This window comes from Perca fluviatilis, chromosome 1, assembly GCF_010015445.1.
Source record: "Perca fluviatilis chromosome 1, GENO_Pfluv_1.0, whole genome shotgun sequence".
NCBI classification, from domain to species: Eukaryota; Metazoa; Chordata; class Actinopteri; order Perciformes; family Percidae; genus Perca; species Perca fluviatilis.
Window position 1 is genome coordinate 33,085,154 of NC_053112.1, and position 14,447 is coordinate 33,099,600.

The following is a 14,447-nucleotide window of genomic DNA, read 5'->3' on the forward strand; positions in this document are numbered from 1 at the left end:
CTGCTGACAAAAAAATCTCGCTGAGCTTGCAGGAGTGGTGGGCGCACACACACACACACACACACACACACACACACACACACACACACACACACACACACACACACACACACACAGCTCTCTCTTTTACTACACATGCAGATCCTCGCTAATTTGGAGAGGTGATTTGTGTTTGAAATATTTTTGGAGCAAAGCCTACCCAAGGCAATTATATAAGTTTGAACAACTTGTGGTGATTTTGACATCAATTAGCAGAACACTTTGATTTATTAAAAAAGCTGGTTTAAAAAACTCTCAGGCAGCGCAGAAGACAATCACGAGCAGGGTTGGACGACTCATGAAATGCATGCAACAGCAAGTGGGAAGCCAGTGAGGGATTATTTGAGGGATGGTTTGAGTAAAAAAAGATGACAAGGAGAGACTGTACCTACCTGCCTACACAGTACAGGCCAAAAGTTTGAACACACCTTCTCATTCCATGAGTTTCTTTATTTTCATGACTATTTACATTGTAGATTCTCACTGATATAACTCTGATATAACTCTGCAAACCCTTGGTGTTCTCTCAAAGAGCTTCATGAGATAGTCACCTGAAATGGTTTTCACTTCACAGGTGTGCTTTGTCAGGGTTAATTAGTGGAATGTTTTCCCTTATTAATAAAAAAGCAAAGGGTGGCTACTTTGAGGAATCTAAAATATAAGACATGTTTTCAGTTATTTCACACTTTTTTTGTTAAGTACATAATTCCATATGTGTTCATTCATAGTTTTGATGCCTTCAGTGAGAATAGTCATGAAAATAAAAGGAAATGCATTTGAATGAGGTATATATATATATATATATATATATATATATATATATATATATATATATATATATATATATATATATATATATATATATATATATATATATATATATATATATGAGACTCAAACTAATTTCATGTGGGAAGATGAGAACACTAGTCCTTTGTGTCTCATCTCTGCCTGTGTGACAAGGCCAGTGTGTGGGAGACGCCTGCTACAATAAGCAGGCTGCTTTTCCTTTGGAAAAAACATTTAATTAGTGGCAATGAACAGTATGTGTGTATCTGAAGAACTGAGTGCACTTCAAATTGTCCAAGTTTGCAACAGTAAAAACCATTTGACTGACAAATTATTACTCATCCCTACCTCAAATAGTAATACATGAAAATTGTTCAAATATTGACTGTTTCCTTTAGGATTGTTTTTTAGCAGTGGGGGCAGGTCCGAACAACCCCCATGAAACGGAACTGACACTTCGCTGCAACACAAATAAATATACTTATTCACCTCTATTCATTCACACACACCACACACACACACACACACACACACACACACACACACACACACACACACACACACACACACACTTTCAGTTGTGATTGAACTGTATTTTTTTAATTACTATATAGGTCAACTTTGATCTTGACATATAGGCTAAGCATTCTGTAGCAAATAACAAACCCACTGTTAATTACATTATCTTAATGCAGTGCAACTACTTCAGCATGTAAATAATGCACCTAAAATACAAACGTTCTCCGACATGCACTCCAACAATGCAGCCCTATTTCTGATACCGTGGGGGGCCGCCACAGTCAAATCAACAGAGGAAACACTGATTGAACAGCCTGCAGTACAGTGCACATTGCTGTGCAGTGGTATAAGTCTGTAGGTGTAGTTTACATTCCTATGGTTCAGAGGCAAATTGCTCAATGCCATGAAGCTTTCTGTTACTATGGATGAAGCAACGGAGTGGCAACACCAGAGGGAAAAAATATTATTTCAAACTTGTAGAAGTCACCCTGTCCCCAAAGCCATTAACAAACGAGCAGTTCCTTGAGCAGCTGACCTCTCTCTTTTTTCTTTTCTTTTTTAAAGATTTGTTTTGGGGCATATTAGGCCTTTATTTTAATAGGACAGATGAAGACATGAAAGGGGAGAGAGGGGGAATGACCTACAGCAAAGGGCCGCAGGTCATCGTCGAACCCGTGGCCGCTGCGTCGAGGAGTAAACCTCTATATATGGACACGTGGATGCTTTTACTTCACATTGAATTATGCTCCGATGCAGATATAGGTATATGTACGTGCCCAGAGGGCTGAGGCAAAAGGCTAAAAAGGTACAGTATTTTCTTTTTTTTTTTTCTTTTTTTTAGTCAAGACCCACCTCACAATATTAATACATTTCTTTTAATTCAGATAATGTATTAGTCAGCCGGTGTTGATGTCAATGTTAACACGCTGTCAATGCATTCTGCCCCCATCATGCCCTACCGCTTTGCCTTCTCATAGGTCTGCAGATCCATTTGTCACCAAAAGGTCTCTGATGAGCCATTATGAGACATCTAATCCTGTAAAATCACAGGCATAATCTTGTTTCTTGTTTATTCTTATCACATATTTTAAAAAACACATAACTATGCCAGTTTAATATAACTAAATGTGATTGTAAGACAAAGATTTGGTTGTGGTTTGGGAACCAAAGTAATACAAAAAAAGTGAAAAAAATTGGTCCCTCAATTCCAGATTTAGAAGCTGTTAAAGTAAAACAGTAAAACGCATTCAATATCTACACTTTGACAAAACAAACTGCACCCTAACAAATATCTGTCACTTCTGATTGCACATCATTCATGCAGAGTTATGAAAATAGAGAATACTGGAACACAATGATCAAATTCCTCATTTTTTCTACAGTATAAAGGGTTTCAAATCCAAGTCGTTACATTAGTAGTAACTGTACATTCACAATTGCTGGGGGTTCTTATGGAGCATTTGATTTAATGGTCTGCGCTTCCTAATATGAAAACTGTAGATACTGTACTAAACAACATTTTCTCCACTGTTCATTAAATCACAGTATGTGGTGTAACAAATACCTCAAATTCAGACACACATTCAGATATCAACACCTGATTCAGCCCAACGGCTACAAGCCTCATGTTAACCCAGCGATTCTCAAACTTGGTTTGCCATTCCCCCCTTTGGAGGAAGAAAAGTATGTGTTATTCTGGTCATTTACGTGCAACAGTGGGGAAACTCAAGTGTCCAGAATGTGTTCGCTGCTCTGCCTGCATCAGCACACACTTTGAAAACCACTGTGGTAACCCAACACTATATATTCGGTCATTTGACGCATGAAAATGTCAAATGATTTATTCCCTTTTTAGTGTCCTTAAACAGAAAGGCATCTGCTTGAAATGTAAATCGAAATGGAGTTTTGACTCTTCCACATTAGGCCTGCAGGGACATTAATACAAGGCTTGAATATTGATTCATGAAGCTCTTAAAGTAGGGCTGCAACTAACGATTATTTTCATAGTCGATTAATCTGTTGATTATTTTCTCGATTAATCGATTAGTTGTTTGGTCTATAAAAGGTCAGAAAATTGTGAAAAATGTGGATCGGTGTTTCCCAAAAACCCAAGAGGACGTCCTCAAACGTCTTGTTTGTCCTAAACTCACAGAGGAGAGAAGACAATAGAACATATTCACATTTAAGAAGCTGGAATCAAAGAATTTTTACTTTTGTCTTAAAGAATTACTCAAACAGACTAATCGATTATCAAAATAGTTGGCGATTAATTTAAGAGTTGACAACTAATCGATTTATCGTTACAGCTCTATCTTAAAGAATTTTTAAAAAGGTTAAATGATGAGCAGGACCCCAAGTATCACCCCGTTGGCACGAGGTCAAAAGACAAGAGTGTCAAGTAAGAAGAGGAGGTGAAGCATCTAATTCTGGTGACCAATGCCTACAGCACCTGGAGTCTAGGAACACAGTCTGACCTAAAGTCTGGCCTTCAAGGGCGTGTGAAGACATGCACAGGAAGTGTACAAAGAAATTATATGTTTTTGTAGTGCTACTGCTACTTTACACATGTAGTTTTTGTGTTTGCACAATTCTGCCACACATAGTGCTTGCAGATATCGCCTCACCCCCAAATGGACTCACACATTCTTGATCCAAACATGGGTACTGATCCTCTACTACAACTCTGTTGCCACTTGTTTGGCATATGGATACTGCAGCTGTCAAAATGCACATGATATATCATATATACAGGACCTTTAAATGTGTAACTTATATGAAGGTTATCTATCTATCTATCTATCTATCTATCTATCTATCTATCTATCTCTTACTACTACTACTACTACTACTACTACTGTCAAGCACTTAGTAACCCTGGTTTGAAGTATAAAAAGGTAAATATATAATAAGTTTTACTTCATTACCAAACTAATAATTGATGGTTTCATATTCAGGTGAAATAATTGTCCTACAAATTTTCTACTCACTTTACCATCTAATAGGACTCATGATTCTGAATGTCCAGGCGTGTCTGCATGTTAGTGCACGTGGCCATGACAAAACATTTTTTGTTTTTCACGAAATTATTTTTTTTTTATTCAGTATTTCCAGTAAAGCCCTTTTAAGTCTACACACTCAGACTTCTTAAAGCTGATGTTGCTTTTCTTCAAGGTGTCTATGATCATCTGACCAAGGCCAATTAGCGATCCCTAGAGCTGCAACAATAAGTTGATTAATTCAATATATTATTAGGTTTTGGACTGTTGGGTCAGTCAGAACATTTGAAGATGCCACTTTGGGTTGTGATGTGCTCTTTTCACCATTTTCTCTTTTGTCTTTTTATAGACCAGATGATTCATTGAGAAAATAATCTGTAGATTAACAAATAATGAATCAGTAATGAATAAGTAGCCTCAAAAGTCAGTAATTTGTACACACTGTAGTCAAATCTACAACAGTATACGTAAAGGAATGCGCTGAGGTTTCCTAAGATACCGTTTTTATTTTAGTTTTTTATGCTCGGAAGTGTGTGTCACAATCTCCTATATGGTTCAAGTGGCTAGAAAAAAAAAACGGAATATTTCACCATTACTCACATTCATTCCCACTAAAACAGTTAATATGTCAGATGAATCTCACTTGAGCTTTCAATAACTGTTGATCTACTCTTTTTACACCACTCCAAATTCCAAGCCTACAATACCCACAGCTTCACAAATTGTGTACATTCAACATCAAAGCCAGCTGGCCCACTGCAGTGACTAAGACCCTGACAAACCTATCTGACAGCTGTGTCAGATGGTGAGAGGCACACAGGAGCAAATTCAACTGCTATATTTAGGCCAATATAAAGCAAGGGCAACATCTCCATCAAAGGCTCAGACACACAAATAACATCACTCTATATTGAGACCCCAGGTATGACATATTATACAGGAAACAACTGTGGCAGTTAAGAGAGACATGCTCTTCAACAGCAATAATTAAATGCCATTGCTGTGCAGCTTCCTATGGTCAGAAGGTTGTGGGAAGAGCGGCATACTTGTCATGAGACTACACCGCTGATGACAAATCTGTCACAGCCTTAGTCAATCATTACTGCCTGTTGAGATGGGTGTATTATCTCTGGTGTCCTCTATGTTGCCTCTGGTGAAGAGATGTATAATAGGCTTTATACAAAGGCATAAAACATTGTTCACTTAAAACCGGACAAATACTGGATTAAGGGGGCTGATGCTGCTGCCGATTTTAATTTACAGTACCAGTCAAAAGTTTGGACACGCTTTCTCATTCACTTGAATGGGAAAGTTTGACAAACGCTTGACTGGTAGTGTAAATGAACAACACAAATGCACAATATAGTTAGTACTTTAATTAAAAAATAATTTTACTGGTGGGAGGGGTTTTATTCTCAACAGGCTCACACCACCATCTGCTGAAGTGATCCTGGTGCTCCAGTGGAGTATACAGGACATCATGATAGCATTAAATCTAAGTGACCCCAAGAACTTTTTAAAAGTTGTATGTGCTTTTTTTCGTCTAAATATATGTCACCTCTTTGAATATTTTTCTTGTCAAACACAATGCAAATCATAAATATCATCCCTAGATTCTAGAAAACGCCATGGTCAACTCCATTTCCTCCTTTAAACTACAGGTGTTGTGAAGGCCACTGAAACACTTACAAAAACAGTCACGACATCAGTCATCAGTGAAACGAGACACCGGCATTAACATCCAAACACCGGTGCTGTACTACATCAGAGACCTTTCAACAGAACACATTAGTCCTGTTGCTGAGGAAAGATCTGACAATCTGTTACACTTGTCTTTTGAACATTAAGTGCTACTCCGTACTCGTCAGTCATCATGTTGGGCGATCAATCAGTGAGGTATGAACGTATTTTATGAGGCGTCTGTTGAGCGATTATTATTATTATTATAATTATTATTATAATTATTATTATAATTATTATTATAATTATTATAATTATTATTATTATTATTATTATTATTTCTTCATACTCTGTCACTCTTCTATCACAAACTCCATAGCAACATGGTCCTGAAATGCATCACATATTTAAAAAGAAACTACTTGCGATTTACTTGTGATTACTCAGTTTAAGCTGTGTATGTTTAAGCTTTTAGCTTCCTGGACTTTGCAGTGCAGTAACATACTTGTGCCAAAAGAGGGAGCTGCTCCTTTAAATATGAACCATGTGCTGTCAGTGCAGTACATTGTGGGGCGTTATCACAGCAGTGATGTGATAATAACCAAACGCTTTCTTTGAGAAACTTCTGAAACTACTGTGCCTGCTGCAGAAGTATAATTAAAAAGGGTCAGTTCACCGAAATTACACATTTTCTCACTCAAGTCCAGTAGTCTCTATCCATGCTTTAGGTTTAGTTTGCCCAAGTTTTGAGGTAGCGGTCTCGGCATTCACCCTAATAAAATGAAGGTGAATTCAATTTTGTTAGTGGAGCTCATAGTATCGAAAAATGACCAATTATCTTCCAGAATCTGTCTCTGTTAACTGGAGGATTCACAGAACTCCCTGTGAACTGTTAATATACATAGGAACTATTTGTTCAGAAGAAGGTTCAGTACTTCCAATGAAATCAATCAACAGCTGGGCTTACCTTCTTGTTGGAAGAGCTTTGGTGTGTACAACCCAAATTTTTTTTTAAATTTTTTTTTTTTTTTTTAAAAAAAAAGCCCCCCCCCCCTCCCCCCCCCCCCCCCCCCCCCCCCCCCCCCCCCCCCCCCCCCCCCCCCCCCAAACTCTCTTTTTTCTCTCTTTGTCATTCAGTTGTTTGGGGGCAACTAGAGGAAGAAGGCCCCTTCTTTTTCCTCCTCTCCACAAAAAAAAAATTCTTTCCTCTCATCCTCCTCCTCTTCCTCCTCGCCCTCTTCCCTCTCCTCTTCCTCCATTCCCTGCTCCTCCCCTCCCTCTGTCCTCTCCTCTGCCTCCTCCTCTTGGTGACTGCTGCTGTTGTTGTTCTCTTCCTCTTCCTCCTCCTCCTCGTCCTCTTCGCCCAGCGGCTGGCCCCGCAGTCGCCTCTGCTCTGCCCCCCACATCCATCGGGCTCCTTTCTCTCCTCCGTTCACTTCGTTTGGTGGGCCCTCCTCGTCCTCCTCCCCTTCCTCGTCTCCCTGAGGGCCGTTGCTGGCTCCTGATTCACTTGGCGCCCATGGTTGTTCTCTCTCGCCATCAACCTGCGACGCCTCAGGCTGGGAAGAGCCAGACAAAAACAAACAATGCCTCAGAGGAAAGGTCTGATGCTAAATTAAATCGGTTGCACTTATACTTGCCTAAGAAGTTCTCACTTGGTTAACACGGTGCACATCCACAATTACATGACTTGATCTATGCATCTTCACACCTCAATTTACAACTCGCTAATCAAATTAAAATCTATAGGTTTATATTTCAAGTCCTTCCATGTGACTACAACATCATTGGTTGAATGTCCGTTGGCCATACCCTTTGCTGCAGCTGCTGTGCCTCCTCTACTACCCGGTTCATGTGCTCATCCTCATCACCCTCCTCTGCTGCCTGCTGGGGTGCCCGAGCCGTGGAGGAGGCGTTACCTCGCACTGCCGGACCCCCCGGCCCCCGACTCCGCCTGCTGCTGCTGCCCCCCGACAGCAGATCCTGGTTCATTTCCAAAAGCCAGCTTGCTACCTCCTGGACCTTCGCTAGGCTGTCTGAGGAGGAGAAGGGCTTGGCATTCTGCAGAGAGAGACACACAAAAGAAGACACTGACTGTTAAAATATGTTAATTGTTTTCTTGTGTCCACACTCAGCTTGTGTTTCTTACAGGAAAAATCAAAACTCAAAACAACTGCTAAAGAAGAAAGAATCTCACAAATGCATGCTCAATTATATGCTCATTTCCTCCAAATGAAAGTGTGAATCATATTCTATTATTGTTGCCTCTGAATTAAGAATAATGGACATTAAACATTTGCTCTTGGAGCCACACTATTGCTGCTCAGCAGCAGACAAGGAAAAAAGGTGGGCGGGATTTTGTTTGGCTTCAGATCACACAGTGTTGAATGCTGTGCCTCACATGCAGACAGATTGGCAGAAAAGAGAGCTACTAGTGTTCCAACTTCCAACAAAGCCAATAAACAAAGTCCAATCTGTCAAATACAAAAGCAAAACATGGCTTAAATGTATCAGAAGCAACAATTTTCCTTAAGAGTTTAGTAATTTACAAGCTTGGGAAAAATAAAATACATGTTTTTTATCTTCTGAAGCCACTGTGTTGCTGGCTGCTATGCATTCACTAGATTATGAAGGCAAACCTACTAAATGAACACACAAGTAACATAGCTTGCTTCTGTAATGTCTCAAACCATACATAGAATTGGAAGATAGGCACCAGACCTTTATCTACAATGAGACAGCTTCTCCCTCAGACGCCATGTCACAGATGCAGCAATACAGACAGGAATCAAACTCAAGCAACAGCACTTATCTGTCACCATCAAAGCATCTTGACGCTCTTGAGCTTAAAGTTTCTTTCGGTCCATATGTCCCTGCACTTACAGGCAACTGACGTGCACGCATGATTGCAAAAAACTAGGGATGCACATTCTGCCTTTTCTCTTCACATACGAATACCTAAACTCTGGGTATTGTGAAGTTATGTGAGGCCATAACAACTCGTGTACACATAATTTCACAACTGGGATGTTCATACATCAAACCTTTCAGGCTTTTGTGAATTTTATAGTTTGTATAATTTATAAAATGGTGTTTGTACAATTTTATAATGAAAGAGACAAAGAAATAGGATTCATTGTGGATTGCACACATCTGTCCAATACCAGAGTCACTCAATAAGATTAGTATCAGATTGTTGCATCCCACTGCATGCCTGGGCAACAGGCCTTTACTACACAAGAACGAGACATCCCATACGTTTAGCTGACATTTACTGATTCAAATGATGTGTTCTGTATGGTGATAACTTTGAATGTTGTCATAAATAAATCAAAAGGTCCTCATGTCCAAGTGTTTACCATGTTGTTTCCCAAATTGGGCTCTAATGTAAAATCTTTTTGTATTTTTAGCCAATTAAAAAATGAACAGGTTGTTCTACTGGGAGCAGTGATTCAATCTGCAGTTGCATCCTCTTAAAAGGTGCTGTAGGTAGGATTGTTAAGATCCAGGACATAGGCAAAGAAATTAAACATCTACAACTTCTCAGCCCCTCCCCCCTTTCTGCTAAAGCCCCAACTGTCTCCTAAGCCCCTCCCCCCAGAAGGGAGAATGAATGTGTGTGCATGAGCAGTGATTGACACGCAGCTACACACCCACCCTGGCCAATGATTGGAGCATCTGAACAGGGAGCGGTGTTTTTTTGCAAATCGCACTACAGGCTGTAGGTGGTGCCAGAGGAGCTGATTTTTATTTATTTTTTTATTTCTGGTTAATGTAGTTCTACTGGAACATAGGGTCAGTTTCAGCAAATATGACAGAAAGCTAGTTTTATAATTCTTACCTACTGCATCTTTAACATGCAAATCTCTCCATGGGGTCAAAGGGAAGCTTGAAAAGTAAAATGGTATTCCAATATCTTCCAGCCAGGATTTTTTGTGGACCTTTCCTGTGTTAAGGGTCCAAGGATAGAGGGTGTCATAGGAAGCACACATTGTAAAGCAAATTTGTGATTTGGGGCTATATAAATATAACTGACTTGACTCTACCAAAACAAGACACAAAATCTCAGTTGTCACGGTCACTTGATTGAAAACAGTAACAAATTCACACAGACAATATGTCACTGAACTGACTAAATTGCTGCATCTAAGGTCCGATCCGGTTTGTTTATGTGGTTAAAAAACTGAAACAAACAGTTGGCTTGCTCTGTTGACATACACACTGAATTCTTCAGTATGATCCTTAATAGAAGGAACAAGTATTACTACTACTACTACAATGTATTAGTGCTGCAAAGATTAATTGATTAGTTGTCAATTCTTAAATTGATCGCCAACTATTTTGATAATCGATTAGTCGGTTGGAGTAATTTCTTTAAGACAAAAGTAAAAATTCTTTGATTCCAGCTTCTTAAATATGAATATTTTCTAGATTCTTCTCCTCTGACAGTAAACTGAATATCTTTGAGTTGTGGACAAAACAAGACATTTGAGGACGTCATCTTGGGCTTTTGGGAAACACTGATTCACATTTTTCACCATTTTCTGACATTTTATAGACCAAACAACTAATCGAATAATCGAGAAAATAATCAACAGATTAATTGACTACGAAAATAATCGTTAGTTGCAGCCCTACAATGTATTATTGGCTGTTCTGACCTGGTTTTAACATCTGTCCTGAGTGATCAGATCACAAGTGGACAGTTCTAGTTAGATTTTCAAGTCATGTTTCCATTTTTCCACAGGCCGTATCTTTGAATGCAAGACGTACCAAGCATTTACTGGCAACTCTGTTTTTCTAAACAAAAAACGGCTTTTGGAAGACAAAATGTGTATGCATGCATCACAGACATGCATCCATGTCTTTTCAGTTAATCAGTCAAAATAGCCTAGTTATAACCACTGTGATTTAATGTGGTAAAACAAAAAGGCATTGTATGCTCCTTGCTTTGGCATTTTAGTCTAACATCTAAATGGATTCTGAAACAAAGACTAAAAGCACTCAAAAGCAACTTAATACACATTTTATTCTACTGATTCAACATTCAAGAGCAAGAAACGCTTATGTAAATAAAGCTAAGTGGGATGTGTGACTCATGGGTTTGTCGAGTCCAACTGGTAGTGGGCTGAGTAGGTAGCATGCAAAGCAGTTCCATCCTTAAGGCTTATTAGTATCAATGACTTCCACAAATACATGTGAAGCTGTAAGACAACTAGGCATGGGCCAGTATAAGATTCTGAAGGTATGATAACCTTCAGCAAAAATATCAGTTTCACGGTATTGCAATTACAGCTTTAAAAAGGGTTCTTTTGAAATGTAAAAGACAAAAAAGGTAAAAGACAAGAACTTTTTTCCCCATTGACCACAATGTATTTTATTTGTAAAGACAATGCACACTGGCAGGGAGAGGGATTTCTAAAATGCACTTTCGGTCCTTGACGACTCACTAAAATTAAAAAAAAAAAATAATAAATAAATCTTAGGAACAGTATGACGGAAAATTGTAGTGGTTTTGAAACCTTGACTTTTTCAAACCGCGGTATACCTTGAAACCAGTAACCAGCCCATGCCTAAAGACAACTAGTAAGAAATAAGTACTACAGTGGAGCCTCTTTATGTAAGGGCACCAACTGTGCATACATTAGCAGTGACAGTTTAGTATTGTAAGACCAGATAACAGATATTTTACAAATCATAAAACCGTATATCAACAGTTAAAATTACACATAGGCATAACACATCATTATAGTTGAGCACACACTTTCTTCCTGTCATATAACTCTGTACATAGTGAATTAAGCCCATATGATGGTCATGCCCACATACATTTCTCAAAGTAGTCCACAATAAATACAATTCACTTCACACAACTTCATCTATCCCAAAAGGGCAATTCAAGTTTGCAGTCAACCAGTCACAAAGCAGACAAGAATAACACCATCGCAGTCAGTCATTCAACCAACCAACATGTCAGTAGCTGCAGATCAACAACCCAGGCAAGAGCAGCGAAGCCCAAAAGGTCTTCCAAACAGTTGTTTTATTGTGAACAACACAGAGGAGAGAAATTTGGCATACATTCTTTTCAGTCTAATCTTCAATTAGTAAACAATTCTTTCTGGGTTTTAAGCTTTTATTCTCATGATTTATAGACTATTACATTTGGCAGTTTACTATCAGGCACATGAGTTCAGAGGTTCACTACTAATCTTAGCTAATGTAGCTTTAAAGTGCCAATAGGCCTTTTCAATGCCCACACAAGGTCTCCATTTAATCCTAACTATGACAAATTAAGAATCCGCTAAGCCAGGGGGGGGGTAAAAAACCAAAAAAAAAAAAAAAAAGGAGGAAAAAAAAGGGGGCTGACCCTTATATTTTTTTTTTAATATAAAATTTACATACTTTATCTGTCTCAGTGAAAACCAACTGCTTTGACCTTGAAGAAAAAAGTCACTGGTCCCTTTGTAAGGCTTCTCCCTGTCTTTGCTGTATGGTCCCGGGGCTGTTGTGGGAAGCATTAGACCTATCTCAGATTGCACTGCCCCTCCCCTCGGGACTGCTAGTTCATTGCTGGGAGCTCAGAAAAGGAAGGCTATGAATAGCTAAAGTTGTCCCTGCCATTTACCGGAACGGCCGAGGCTTCCGTAATTAGTTCCCTAAACACAGCATGAAATGAGTTTGTTGTTATTGTTGTTCAAACAATTGTGGGCTGTGCAAACCGAGTGAGAGAGGTTGACTCACAATAAAAAAAAAAGTTTGCTGATGATACTGAGTTTTGATTCATTTGTTGGCGGAGAGCTTTAGGGTATTTGTTCAATTACAGCTGAAAAATACTTATGTTAAAAGGGTCTTTTTAAAACATGTTAATTACACTTCAGTTGGATCCTTCCTTGGAAATGCACCTAAATGGCAAGCAGAAAATTATTTTAGAATAGCAGTATGCGCTTATAAAGCTTTTGTTGAAGCTTATAAAGTGGTTGAATCTGTGTTTTGGGGCTGCTAATACATAGAAGGATTCTAGGAACACTTGTAGTGAACAAAGACTTGGCACATGGTCTTTAGTATTGCAGGACTAAGAATAGAGACTGATGAATGAAACTTGTGCATGCAAGAGCGATGAAGTGGACAAAAATAGCTTTGGGAAGCTGGGGAGAGCAGGTGTGAATTTGTGCCTCCTAAAGCAAACAGGTGACACAGGTGCCCAGGAGATCTAGAGCCTCTATGAGCAAACACAGAAAATGAGTGATTAATGATTGTTCAGTTATGGGGGTACAACTAAATACATCGTTTTAATTAACTTCTTCTTATACTGATCACGTTAGCTTGATTGCCAGTAAACTAACATGTCAAAATAGACAACTAAAGCTGCTCTAACAGTGACTATGGGGTCACTCATGGAGAATTCTCACCAACTCTGAGGTAACCCTCGGCCCTATGGAGCGTTTTAGCATGGTTTAGCTCATTGTTTTTGTGTTCCAGCCCGCAAACTCAGCTCTCATCAATCTCATTTTTAGACACAACAGCTAAAACAAAAACACACTGTATGCTGCCTGCTCATCGCCACACAACAGACAGACCAGATTAGCAACTAACTGGTAAACACAGTGGGGCCTTTAGCATCTGAAATGTGAGAGGTTTCTCTCAGGAGTTAATCAAGAAAATGCTAATGTTTTGTGTTTGTTGGATGTGTAAATAGGCAACCGTTTGCCAATATCAACCATTTATTTAACCATTTATAAAAGATGCTATGCTAATATGTGAGGTTTTATCCACTGCCCCCAAGTGGCAACAAAAAGAAAATGAATGCAGCTTTAGCAAACACCACCAACAGATTTCTACTTCTTCAAAGCTTTTGTGCAAATATAATGAACCAGTTTGTTGTATGCCAACTTAGACCGAATCTCTTTAAGCATGTAATTATAAATGCTGCTTAGAGGCCAAAATATTTTCCATTTTCTTAGAATAATAACGTATATAATGTAAAAATAATGTATATAGACCAGCCTTGGTAATGTGTGCCCAGCAGTCTGACAGCGCAACATACTTGCAGACAGTCACTGGTGTAGTTGCTGATGGAGAGGAGGGAGGGTGGGGGGTGTCAAGTTGGCACACACAGACATTACTTTAGCCTTGTTTACATACTCAACATGAGGCACTTCAGCAAGAGTGTGCTTCTCTTAGGTGGATTTGGACAGAGTTATCTACATGCTGTGATAGGTGGGCAACAGGTATGAGTTAACTTTCTTTGGCAGCAGCTACCGTGCCTGCCCCACTACTCAGCTGACATCCAAACCACTGTAGACCATCCTAAAACAGAAAGTCAGTAAAACTTTGTTTATGAGCTACATTAAAACATTTTTTTTTTTTTTTTTTAAACCACTACATCACTTTATCACTGCTAATTCAAATTGAACTCAAAGGCAG